This window comes from Marmota marmota, unplaced genomic scaffold, assembly GCF_001458135.2.
Source record: "Marmota marmota marmota unplaced genomic scaffold, marMar, whole genome shotgun sequence".
NCBI lineage: Eukaryota > Metazoa > Chordata > Mammalia > Rodentia > Sciuridae > Marmota > Marmota marmota.
In genome coordinates, this window is record NW_026000221.1 from 20,052,931 (window position 1) to 20,066,773 (window position 13,843).

Here is a 13,843-nt window from a genome sequence, read left to right on the forward strand (position 1 = left end):
TTGATGCATTAGTTAAAGAGATGCTACTTAAAACAGATAAACCCTAGAATCCCAGTGGCTTAACACAATAAACATTTATGTCTGATGCAGGTGATCCTGGTCAGTACATGGACAGCAAGACTGAGGCTTAGGTCTAGCAGGTAGGTGGTTGAAAGTTTTAGATCAGTGGTTGGCCCCTGGAGTGAATAAAGTTGAAGTCCCACCCACACCCTATTGGGCATATCACTAGACTGATTCACCCAAGTACCCAGTGGCTGCCAGTTTGGCTCAGAGCCCAGCATCACCTTCTTCTCAGTTAAGTAGCCTTCTCCTGAAAGAAACCCTTGGAGAGCCGGGCACGGTGGTGCACACCTATAATCCCAGCAGCTTGGGAGGCTGAGGCAGGAGGATTGCAAGTTCAAAGTTAGCCTCAGCAAAAAGCGAGGCACTAAGCAACTCAGTGAGACCCTGTCTCTAAATGAAATACAAGATATGGATGTGGATGGGGCTCAGTGGTCCAGTGCCCCTGAGTTCAATCCCTGGTACCAAAAAAAAAAAAAAAACATAAAAACCTTGGAGAGAGGTTGCTGCCTGGCCTGTACTTCCAAGCAGCTCTGGAAGCTGTGGCAGGAGGATCACAAGTTTGAGGCCAGCCTTGGCAACTTAAGAGAGACCCTGTCTCAAAATAAAAAAATTTTAAATGGCTGAAGTGGTTCAGTGGCTAAGTGCTCCTGGGTTCAATTTCAAAGTGCTCCTTTGGTTCAAGTACCAAAAATAGAAAGAAAAAGAAATACTCGTAAATGAATGATAATCTCTGATTTTATTTACCTCACCCAGGGAAGAGAAACCAATACAAAGAAAGCACTTAAAATGTAACACAAGTGCTTTAAAACCGAAGGCCATGCTTATAAAAGAAATGTTAAAACAGTGTCTTCTCAAAAGGACACCAGTCTCAGCTGGGCCCTGGCACCAGCACTGATGACTGAGGTGGGCACCTGCTGCCACCCCAGCAATGGCCTCTGAGTGAAACTAAACCATGGTGCCCCAGAGTACTCTCAGGATCAGGCTGGAGCCAGTCTCCGGCTTAGGCCACTCGCCTGCCCCATCCTGCTTTCCCAACTCCATCAAAAAGTCAAATTTACAAGAATTCCCATCTTATCTCAGGACTTGCTTCTGGGGAGTCCACCCAGTTTCTAACTCCTTCTCCTTCCCCAGCTCCAGGCACATTCCAAGGATTGTGTATTCTCTGCAGCAACCGGGCAGGGTAGCTCCTGACTCAGGAACTTGAGCTCAATAGAGGTCAGGGGAGAGGTGGGGGGCCCAAAACAAGAGAGTGATATGAAATTCTACAGCCTGAACTAATAGGACCTCACCTTTCTCCTCTGCCAGTTCAGAAAGGATGATAATCGGAGTATAGATATATAGGTGCTTTATCAGGATAAGATCCTCCACCTCTGGAGAAGGTGAATGGCCCTAGAGGAAAAAACCTACAAATACCCAATGCAAGGGCTGAGTCCTCCCTGACACCCTGTAGGGATGGCTCCAGTTGACAAATGAGCTGCAACAAACCACACAATTTCCAGCCATCAGATTCTTGGCTATGGGTGAACAAACATAGATTTTCAGAGAGCTTTAGGGAACACTTCCAACATGAGACCAAAGTAGCAATCTGAATGCAAGGCACCTCGGAGGGACAAAGTCCACACAGAAAGGAAAACCTATAGTTAATATTCTCAGAAAAGTAAAGAAGATATTTCAATTATAAAACAAGAAAGAATGCTTTAAGAAAACAACAAATCGGGCTGGGGATGTGGCTCAAGCGGTAGCGCGCTCGCCTGGCATGCATGCGGCCCGGGTTCGATCCTCAGCACCACATACAAACAAAGACGTTGTGTCCGCCGAAAACTAGAAAATAAATATTTTAAAAAATTCTCTCTCTATCTCTCTTAAAAAAAAAGAAAACAACAAATTAAAAGCTAGCAATTGAAAATTAAAAGTATGACAGCCAGCCAGGCACAGTGGCACATATCCAGCAACTTGGGAGGCTGAGACAGGAGGATCACAAGTTTGAGGCCAGCCCAACAACTGCCTCAAAATGAAAAAAATAAATAAAGAGGGCTGAGAATGTAGTTCAGTGGTAAAGCAACCCTGGGTTCAATGCCCTAAAAATAAAATCAACAACAACCCAAAAGCCATTACAGAGAGATCTGGGTGTCTGGCATTACTGAGAAATTTGGATATCCAGCAACACTGTCATTCCTACTTGGAAACCATTACCTACAGTTGGCTGCACTCCCGCTCTCCAGTAAAGTTCCAACCTGGAAGCTTTGTTCATGGATGTGCCCTGCCTGGCTCCTGGGAATAGCTGGGTTTTGGAGACCTGCAATTAACCTTTAACCAAATCAATTCTAGTCTATATCAGTCCCGTCGGTGTCGGCCCCCACCCCACAACCCAGCATTCTCCCTAGGACTCTAAAATGCCAGTCCATGAGCAGATGCCAGCAGCAGAGCCAGCCAGCTAGCTGTCTCCCCAGACTCTGCCCAGCAGCTCAGGTCAAGGAAGGAAGGGAACTAGCCAGAAACATGAGCCAGGGCTGGGCGAGGCTGTGACATGGACATTACCTCTCAGCTTCACCATGAACTTTGGCAGTTCATGAATCCCGACCAACATCCTTCCTGCTTGTCTGGCAGCTAATGGTTAACAGAGGCCCTGGGAGAAACCAACTTGAGCTTCTCTTGGGCTAGGCCCTGGGGCACCAATATTCATCTAAGATCTGGCTGGGCCTGATGACTGTAATGCCAGCAGCTGGGGAGGCTGAGGTAGGAGGATCCTGAGTTTGAAGCCAGCCTCAGCAATTTATTGAGGTACTTAGCAATTCAGTGAGACCCTATCTCTAATTAAAAGACAAACAAGGACTGGGGATGTGGCTCAGTGGTTCAGCGCCCCTGGGTTCAATCCCTGCTACCAAAAAGAGAGAGAGAAAGAGAGAGACAGGCAGACACTTCTGGGTGCTATATTTATGTAGCTGGACCTCACTTGCTATAGTGGCCCATGCAAGTAATTTCAGCAACCTGGGAGGCTGAGGCAGGAGGACTGCAATTTTGATGCCAACCTGGGCAATTTAACAAGGCCCTATGTTATAAGAAATAAGAGGACTGGAGATATATCTCAGAGGTAGTATGCTTACCTAGCATGTAAAGGCCTTGGGTTTGAACCCAACACACACACACACACACACACACACACAATGTAAAAATAAAAAATAAAAAAGACTTGAGATATAGCTTTGTGGTAGAGTACCCCTGGCCTCAACCCCTAATACCAAAATATTAAAAACTCAAATTAGTAAAAGAAAAAAATATTTTTTTCAGTACTAGGGATTGAACCCAGAAGCACTTTACCACTGAGCTCTATCTCCAGCTCCTTTATATACATCCATATATATATACATGGAGATATATTTTTTTTTTTTTTGCAGAGTCTGGATAAGTTGTTGACGGTCTCCCTAAATTGCCCAGGCTGGCCTTAAACTTGCCATCCTCCTGGCTCAGCTTCCCAAATCACTGAGATTACAGGTGTGCGCCACTGCACCTGACAGTAAAATAAATAATTCCAAAAGGTGTTAGGAATACTTTCTCCTTGAGGAAAGAACATTTCATGAATGTAACTGAATCTGACTCTTTGCTGACTTAAGTTCTGGCAAAAATCTTTCTTCTTTCCTTCCTTCTCTCTTTTACCTCCTTTCCTCTCCTCTACCTCTTGCTAGTCTATATGCCTACTTGCTTTAAGACAAGTTGTCTTAAAGCACCTATGGTGTGTCACCCCATGTCCAGGTGTGGGGACAGAGAAAGTATAGGCAGTGGGCTGGAATAGGCACCAAATCATGGAATGTTCCTGAGACATGGCCTTATAGATTAAGTTCTGAATCCTAGTTTGTTTCCTGAGGATTTGCTTTTCTTCTCCTAAAGGTCAACCTAACTGAGTTCTAGGTACTTTGGTTCAAGTTAATGGAGGTTTAATTGAACAGGGCTCTGACACCAGGACAGTCCTGATAAATCGAATACAGCACAGGTGGGAATTGGCTAGACCTGGATTTGAATCCTAGTTCTTACCATTTCCCGCCAGTGGAATGTTACATAACCAGTCTTTCTGGACCACCTACTATGCACTTGGCACTGTGTTGAATATTTCACATGCATGATCTCAGTTGATCACTGAGCTCTGAAAGCATTTCACGAGAAATCCCAGGAAAAGATCTGGGTATGGTGGTGCATGCCTGTAATCCCAACAACAGGAGGCTGAGACAGGAGGATGGCAAATTCGAGGTCAGTCTGGGAAATTTAGGGAGAACTTGTCTCAAAATAGAAGATTAAAAAAGGGCTGGGGATGTGGCTTAATGAGAGAGCGCCCCTGGGGTTCAATCCCCAGTATTAGAAAAAAAAATCCCCAGGAAAGTACCTTACCTCCCAAGTTCGAATTTCTACAACTACGAAGGGGAAAAATTAGTATCTGACAGGTTGGTTCAGTGGATGAACTGAGCTCAGCATTAGAGCCCTTGGCACTATCGGGGTGTGTCACAGCAGGCATGGCGGCCACAACACACCAAATGCCACCTGTCAAGGTGCTCTGCTGAGTCATCGGGTTGTTCTTTCGTTTTTCCTTTCGATTTTTTGGAAGTGCTAGAGATTAACCCCAGGGCCTCATAAATGCTCTACCACTAAGTTACATGCTACACTCCCAGCATTTCTGTTGTTGTGTTGATTGTTGTTCTTTGTTTATTTTTGTTTTTGTTTTGTTTTTACTTAAAAAATGGGAGAAGGTGGGATCTCCTCCTTTTACTTTGTTTATTTTTGTTTGTTTTGGTACTGAGTATTGAACCCAGAGGTGGTCTACACTGAGCTATAACCTCAGCCCTTTTAATTTTCTTTTATTTTTTAGACAGGCTCGCTAAATTACTCAGGTTGGCCTCCTCCCATCTCAGCATCCTGAGTACCTGGGATCAGTGTCCCACTGCACCTGACATTGAATCCCAAGCAGGGTGCTCCCAGACCATGAGTATCCTGCCTACCAGCAGCTAAACCTATCTTCACACAGTTAAGAGGACAGAAGTCCTCGGGGGCCAGCCCAGGGCTACATGAGCCCCTCTTTTCACTGTTTGTCTGCCCTCAGCAGGATACAGGTGGTAAGGAAAGACCCAGCTTGCTAGTCTCCATGCCTACTTGCTGCTCAAGCTCATACAGTCTCTTTCCCTCTCTGGGCCTTGGGTATCCTTCCTCTCCAGTGGGAGGGTTGCAGCAGAAACTGCTCCATTTGGTGGCTCCAGTTGGAGTTCACCACTCAGGGTCCTGCAGACACCTCCACCCTTCCCCATCACACGGCTGGCAGGACAGGAACCAGCTGTAAGAACAAGGGCAGTCTGTTCTCAGTGAGGACCCCAGAAAGCAAAGGGAAGACAACCTACCCTGGCCATCACAGGAGAGGCCCACTTCTAAGCAGTGGGCAGTTTCCTGATTACATCACTGGCAATGGAATTCACTGGATCTTTGTTTATTAAGAATTGCTGGGGGGCTGGGGATGTGGCTCAAGCGGTGGCGTGCTCGCCTGGCTTGCATGCGGCCTGGGTTCGATCCTCAGCACCACATACAAACAAAGATGTTGCGTCCGCCGAACACTAAAAAATAAATATTAAAAAATTCTCTCTCGGGGCTGGGATTGTGGCTCAGCGGTAGAGTGCTCGCTTAGCACGTGCGAGGCTCTGGGTTCGATCCTTAGCACCACATAAAAATAAAATAAAGATATTGTGTCCAACTACAACTAAAAAATAAATATTAAAAAATTATCTCTCTCTTTAAAAAAAAAAAAAAGAATTGCGTGGTGGCGCACACCTGTAATCCCAGTGGTTGAGGAGGCTGAGGCAGGAAGATGTGGTTCAGTGGTAGACTGCTTGTCTAGCATGTACTAGCACACACACACACACACACACACACACACACACAATATCAAGAGCTTTAAACCAAGAACAAGGACCTTCTAAACATAGGACATGTGTGCCTTAACAGGTCACCCACCCTTTAAAATGAGCCAACCTAGTCACCCTGGGCCACAGTGCCAGAGGACCACTTTCTCTTGTACCCCTAGGCCTGTAGGTTCCCAGAGGAATTCCTCATAGGACCCTCTGGTTCTGGCTGAATGACAATCCTGGCTGTAACTCCTGCCTAGAACTCAGTGTTGGTGGGACAGGAGGAATTGACCTCCTGGCCCTTTCCCTTGATCATACAAGCTACACTCTGGTGATGGTCCCTGAGGAGCTCAAGTTGATCTACTTTGGGTGGTAAGGGATGGAGACAAGGCCCACTCAGAACTTCAGAGCCAAGAACTTGAGGATGGCATAGGAAGGGCAAGCAGCTCAGAATGGAGGCAAGAGCTGGCCATGGACTCCGGAGACCTGTATCTGTCTTGATGCCACCCGGGCCAGTCACTTCCCCACTCTGGGCCCCAGTATTTCAATTGCCTGATGGTTATTTCAGGATGAGGCGAGTACAATCCCATGGAAAGGAAACATCCTGAGCGTTACTAAAAACAAGTCGGTCCACATACTTGAGTGACACAAAGATTGTGCAAATCTCATCTCCAATACCTCCCAGCTGTGGTGCCTGAGCCAGTCATTCCATCTGTAGCCCTTAGTTTCCCCATTTGTGAAATGCATAATAAGAATAGTAGTAGCCAGGGCGCACACCTGTAATCCCAGTGACTCGGGAGGCTGAGGAAGAAGGATCACGAGTTCAAAGCCAGCCTCATCAATTTAGCAAGGCCCTAAGCAACTTAGCAAAACCTTGTCTCAAAATAAAACATAAAAAATGGACTGAGGATGTGGCTTAGTGGCCCCTGGTTTCCATTCCCACTACCCCTCCCCTCAAAAAAACCAACAACATCAAAAAAAGGATATTCGTATGGAGAAGTTTCAGTGATGGGAGAAGAAGTTTGGCCTAATGTGTGTCCTGGAAATAGACTGATAATGAGTTCAAATCTGAGCTCTGCCATAAAGTGGCCTTAGGCAAATAAACCTTTCTGAGCCTTGGTTTTCTCATCTGAAAAATGGGAATAATAATAATAATAATAATAATAATAATAATAATAAAACCTACTTCCAAGGGTGATTTGGAAAGCAGGAGGTAATTCCACATTGTATTTAGCATTAGACCTGGAAGACAAGTTCTCTCTCCACAGTGCTCCTCTCCAGAGGGCCTAGGAAAGAACTGAGCCAGTAAGAAATAGTCAGGAGGAATTTGTTCACAAAGAAACCCCTCTCTTTCTCTATTTCTCTCTCTTTTTTTTTTTTTTTACTATTTACTTGGGGGGGGGGGGAAGGTAGGGGGTGTGTGGTGCTGGGGATCAAACCAGAGCTAGCAGGCAGGTGCTGTACCTCAGAACTATATGCAACATTCCCCTGCTCTAAAGAAATCAATACACAGAAATCACTAGAACATAGAAAGCACTCACTGTTTGCTGTCATCATCTTCATTCCTGAGGCTTTCACGGAAATGAGACTGTGTAGGTGGAGGAGACACTCCATGCAACCTGGAAATCAGTGTTGGCTAGCTCTTCAGTTACTTCTGTGTGACCTTGGGCTTTACTTACCCCTGAACCTGAGTTTCCCCCTATGTGAAATTAAAGAGTCAGACAAAATGGTCTCTGGACCTTCATCCATCTTCCTTTCTCCCTCCCTCCTTCCCTCCCTTCCTCCCTCCCTCCCTTCCTTCCTTCTCCAGGGCCTGTCTGTATTACTCAAGCTGCCAAGCTGGCCTTGAGCTCCTAGGCTGAAGCAATCCTCCTGCTTCACATCCAGAGTACCTGGGACGACAGGTGCACACCACCATGCCTAGTCTAGCTTTTCTTTTCTTTTCCTTTCTTCTTTTTTTTACCTTTTCATGCCAGGGATTGAACCCAAGGGCACTTAGTTTTTTATTTTCTAATCTGAAATTGGATGCATTTTTTTTTTTGTCTTTTAGTACCTTACCACACGCCACATCTAGGTTATCCTTGGGGGATGTTGGTAAAGGAGGCTGACCTCATGGAACCTACAATCTAGTGAAGAAGCAAACATCGAACGAGTCATTAAAAGCGTAATCAGCCAGGCACAGCGGTGCACGTTTGTAATCCCAGCAGCTCAGGCGGATGAGGTAGGAGGATCATGAGTTCAAAGCCAGCCTCAGCAAATTAGTGAGGCCCTAAGCAACTAGCGAGACCATCTCTCAAAATAAAATATAATAAAAGGCTGGAGACATGGCTCAGTGGTTAAGCACCCCTGGGTTTGATCTACAGTACCCCCCCCAAAGTGTGAGCAGTATGATAAAAGAGGAGGTTCAAGGGACCCCAGCTTCAGCAAGCAAGGAGATACATTTCACAGGGCTTCAGGAAAGGAAGTCTAATGAGTGTGGAGGAAAGAGCATCCCAGGGCTGGGGATATGGCATTGGGGGGGGGCACCTGCCTAGCATGCATGAGGTCCTGAGTTCAAGTCTTAGTTCTTTAGAGAAAAAAAGAAAGGATATCCAAGGCAGAGGGTGCAGTGATCATGGGGATAATGAAAACGGATGCATAAGAGGTGGGGGTGTCACATTTACAAGGGAGAATGGCAGGAGATGGAACTGCAAGCTCTGGAGGGTCTTATAACCCCACCAAGGTTAAGAACCATGAAGGATACCATGTAAAAAGACCTCCACCTGGCTGCAGAGGAGCAAGAAGGCAGTTGGGGAGTCCAGTACAATACGCAGATGAGGAATGATGCAGGACACTGGGATCTTTTGACCCTCTGAGGATGGAAACAGAATCAAGTCAGGCAAGTGAATAATCTGCCCAGGCTTTTATTAGGGTTTCCATTTAGGAGGGGAGACACAGCTCTAACAGGAACACCTCAGGCTGGCTCTGTGAACAAAAGAAAGGAGCTTGTTTTATTGGTTCCTCGAAGGGGTGGGGATGTTAATGGCCTAAGGTGAACTCAGCCCAAGCATTTTGTCCTGTGTTAACGATAAATTACTGAGCTATTAAAGAGAACATATACCTAGCCAGGGATGGTGGTGCACGCCTATAAACCATAATCCCAGTGGCTTGGGAGGCTGAAGCAGGAGGTTCACAAACTCAAAGCTAGTCTCAGAAATTTAGTGAGGCCCTAAGCAACTTATTGAGACCCTTGTGTGGGGGGTGCTAGAGATGTGGCTTAAGTGCCCTGGGGTTCAACCTTTGATACCAGAAAGAAAAAGAGAGAGAACACATACAGGGCCTGACCCTGACCTACATCAAGCCTCCTGAGATCTGCTGTCAGGCCATAAACCAAGGCCCAGAAGTGCATTTTCCCTTTGTCCTGAGGGTAGATCCTACAGATTTCACTCGCCTCTTGCCTGGGGTAGGAGATGCTGTCTGGTATTCCATTTGGTCTCCATTTGGAAGCTGCTGACCACTACCAAGCACTGCTTCACTCCTTTAAAACATTTCCCACTTTTCCCAAGCAAGCCTTCTGTCTTTGGAGAAAGCTATGGGGGGTCTGTATATGCCTCCCTGAGTGAATGAATTATCAAGGGTCGATTCTCCATCAACTTCAAGGTAAGGCTCAGACCCTGGCTAGCTGAGTGGGAGCCAACACCTCCAAATCCTTATCCCTTGCTTTGAAGCTTCTACCATTCTACAAACTGTCACTGATCACCCAGTCGAAGTGATCAAGACACATTCTCTGCCTTCTTGGTGGGAGGCAATAGGCAATAAACATGAGCAGATATATATTTATTTGCAGTGCAGGGGATCAAACCCAGGGCCTTATAAATGCTAGGCAAGTGTGGTACCACAGAGCTGCACACCCAGCCCGGGCACACATATACAAGTAAGGTTGATGCATGAGATGCTAAGGGCTGTGAAAGGGCCACTTTAGACAGCACAGTTGGGAAGCCTTGTGAGGAGGAAACGGATGAGCTGATTAGAAGTGGTGCAAAAAGAGCTGAGTGGTCAAGGCTGAGAGAAAAATAAGTGTAAGCAGAGGCAGAATAACCTGGTGTTGCTGGGGAAGAGAGGCTGCATGGCAGAGTGAGGAAGTACATGGGATGTGGCTGCGTGTGGGTGGAGAGTGGGAAGGAGCCACATCATGGAGGCTTTTTTTTTTTTTTTTTTTTACTGTACTAGGGATTGAATCCAGGGTGCTCAGTCACCGAGCTTCACTCCCACCCCTTTTAATTTTTTACTTTGCCACAGGGTCTTCCTAAGTTGCTAAGGCTGGCCTCGAACTTGCAATCTTCCTACCACAGCCTCCAGAGTTGCTACGATGACAGGCATGGGCCACTGGTTTCAAGGGGGTTTTGTAAACCATGACAGGAATCCTACCCGAAGCCAATGGGAAAGTCTCAGCAGAATGATAGATTATGGAAGATCAGGGAGAATACTAAAAGGAAGACCAGATAGGGCCTACTTCCTTGGCTCAGGCAAAGAAAAGGAAGACACATGGACTTTGAGCCAGGCGTGGTGGTGCACCTTTAGTCCCAGCTACTCTGGAGGCTGAGGTGGGAGGATCACTTGAACCCAAGCATTCAGGGCTGGCCTGGGCAAACATGGTGAGAGTCTCCCTAATCCCTGGGCTCCCCCGTCTCAAAAAGAAAAAAAAAAAAACTAGAATAATGGACTAGAATAAGAGCTTAGAGCAGAGAATAAAAAGGATTGAGCTGGGTGTGTTGGTACACATCTGTGATTCTGTTGCCGAAAGTTCAATTCTTGTCCCCAATGCCAATCCATTAACAAGGACCCAGTTTTGAGAAAAAGGAAAAGGAAGGTTCATTGCTTTACTAGCAAAGGAGAAACATGGGGAACTCCTGTCCCAAAGGCTGTGATTCTGCCCATTTGGAGGAACAGGGGGCTTTTTTATAGAGGTGATTCAGAAAAAAATGAGATTGGGGGGAGAGATCAGGAAGGAGAAGGCTAGGAAAAAGAAGATCAGGAAGGAGAAATTTAGGGAAAAGAAGATTGGAAAAAAGAAAAAACCTGTAAGTTTCAACACCACAAGGGATAGGGTCAAAGCATCAAGTGAACCTTTGTTACGATTCTAGGTACTTGGGAGGATGAGAAGGAGGATCACGAGTTTGAAGTCAGCCTCAGCAATTTACCAAGATCCTGTCTCAAAATTTAAAAAGGGTTGGGAACGTTGCTCAGCGGTTAAGCATCCCTGGGTTAAATTCCCAGTATCCCTAAATAAAGAAAGAAATAATAAAAATGGGAGGATATCAAAATATACTCTACTGCCATATATATCTAAAAAAAAAACAGATAAAAAAAATGGAAGGATAACTAATCTCTTTCCCATCTGCAAAGGAGGCTAATCTGAGATTCTAAGTGTGGTTTAGTGTTCATTGTGCAAGAGGCAATTCAGTTTTTTTTTTTTTGTTTTTGGTTCTGGAAATTGAACCCAGGGGGTGCTTCTACTGAGCCACATCCCCAGCTCTTTTTATATTTTATTTTGAGACAGGGTCTTGCTAAGTTACTTAGGGATTCACTAAGTTGACCAGGCTAGCCTCGAACCTGTGATTCTCCTGCCTCAGCCTCCAGTGTTGTTGGGACTGCAGCATGTGCCACTGTACCCAGCACACCAAACTGGGTTTGAATCCTAACCCTGTCTCTGACTATGTGTCCTTGAACAAGTTCTTTATCTTCTCTGTGCCTCAGTTTCCTCATCTATAAAATGCAGCCAGGCATGGTGGTACATGCCTGTAATCCCAGTAGCTTGGGAGTCTGAGGCAGTCAGATTCAGAGTTTAAGGCCAGCCTTAGCAACCTAGGGAGACCCTATCTCAAAATAAAAAAATGAAAAGGGCTGGGGTGTGACTCAGTGGTTAAACTCCCCTGGGTTCAATCTCTGGTATCAATCAATCTATAAATAAATAAATATGCACTCAATAAGCTCTGTTTCATGGAATCATGGTGAAAAGGACTCAAAGCAATTTCTGCCACAAAGTGATTGCTCCATCAAGGTTTGTCATCACCTTGTCACTGTCAGATGGGGGCATTTACCTGTCTTTTCAGGTTTTAGAGCTTTGGAGTTGGAAATGAAATGACTGACTACCAGTTGACCGAGACACTGTGATAGAGTTCAGTGACTGCCAAAGCTCTTTGGCCATGACAGTCTGTGTCCTCCTCGTCCTTGTTTTGGGTACCTTGTGGCCCATCTACCTTTGAAGCAGTTGGCTCTCTGTAATCCTTGTGCCAGAGGCAGGTGATGCCACCAGGCAGGGGATTTAGATTGAACATAGTTAAGTTGAGAGGGACAGGAAGGATTTGGGGGCCCCTGTGGACCATGCAGTGGTCATAGAGGTAGTTGCCACTGCTGTGCTTGGTCAGAGCCTGTGTCTTTCCACTCAGGTGCCCTCACTGATGATGTCCCCAGGCTCTGGGCAGCCCCCAGCTCATCTTCTCAGGGCTTACAATTCTCCTAGCCCAACCCAAGAGGCAGAAGCACATGGTGCTTTGGCTCTCCCACTTCTAATGGGCATCACCTTTATCAAATTCCCCCTTTCAGGACCAGTTCTTTCCCAACTCAGTGAGTTGGGTCTTCATGTTCATTAGAGCTAGTGAGGTTCCTTATCCAGCCTTGGGCGGAAAAAAAGGGTTAGTTTTGAAAACTAACTGAAATCTGCCACACTTCATTATGAGTTGACCCATCCTCCAAATTGGTAGAGGAATCTTGGTGCCTGAACCATTCAGCACTGAGTTGTGTATGCTGAAGGTCTACAGATGCAAGGATTCCTTGAAAGGAGATTTTCAGGGCTCAGCTCTTATTATTAGTCATGCAGATGCAAAAAGGTGTTTGGAGGTTGTGGAAAAAGGCAAGCTACCTGTGGTCATTTTAAATGAAGAGCCGGCCTGGTGGCCCATGCCTGTGATCTCAACAGCTAAGGCAGGAGGATCACAAGTTTAAGGCCAGCCTCAACAACTGAGCAAGGCCCTAAGTAACTTAATGAGATCCTGTCTCAAAATAAAAAATAAAATAAAAAGGGCTGGGGATGTGGCTCAGTGGTTAAGTGCCCCTAGGTTCAATTCCTGGTACCAAATAAAATAACATAAATGAAGAATTAGCAAATGCGGGATGGGATGTAGCTCAGTGGTAGAGCACTCGTTTAGCGTGTGTGAGGTCCTGGGTTCAGTTCCCAGCAGCACTGAGCAATCATTTGAAATTGGCCAAACAGCTACACAAAGTGGAGCCTGCAGGACTCTCTAGGGTACCTGCAGTGAGAAGCCACTGGAGCACTTAAAGCAGAGAAATTACCTTATGGTAAAGAGCACTGTTTTCTACAAGTATATTAGAATTCAACAAGAACTGATCGACACCACAGTAGCCAGATGAAAACTGCTGATTTGTTTTGCTTTTTGCTTTCTGAGTTCTTCCTTGAGACACTAGAAGCTTGCTAAAAGGCCAGCATACTTCCCAGGTTGTTATAGGACACAGACTTATCAACCCTGAAATGTTATCCTCCTCGCCAGCTAGAAAGATTTTCTGCATTTTTGGATAAATCATTAGATTAAAAAAAATCACTAAGCTCTGAATATTGTAAGAAAAAAGAGAAACAAGCCTGGCGCGCCACCCACCTGTAATCCCAGCTGCTCAGGAGGCTGAGACAGGAGGATTGCAAGTTCAAAGCCAGCCTCAGCAACAGCGAGGTGCTGAGCAACTCAGTGAGACCCTGTCTCTAAATAAAATACAAAATAGGGTGGGGATGTGGCTCAGTGGTCCAGTCCCTGAGTTCAATCCCTGGTACCAAAAGAAAAAAACACACAAACCTTCAAATCCAGCCTGTGGAATGTAGTTAAGGCAAAAAAAAAAAAAAAAAAAAAAAAAAA

The 13,843-nt window shown here is 45.7% G+C and overlaps 1 long non-coding RNA gene across 1 annotated transcript in view; it reads right to left on the reverse strand.

The window, feature by feature from the left end:
- Nucleotides 1-8,826: 8,826 nt before the first annotated feature.
- LOC125612958 overlaps nt 8,827-13,843 on the reverse strand; it is an 8,508-nt gene continuing 3,491 nt past the window's right edge. The window contains exon 2 of the long non-coding RNA XR_007343446.1: nt 8,827-8,903. This is a non-coding gene — a long non-coding RNA (uncharacterized LOC125612958). The remainder of the gene's footprint in view (nt 8,904-13,843) is intronic.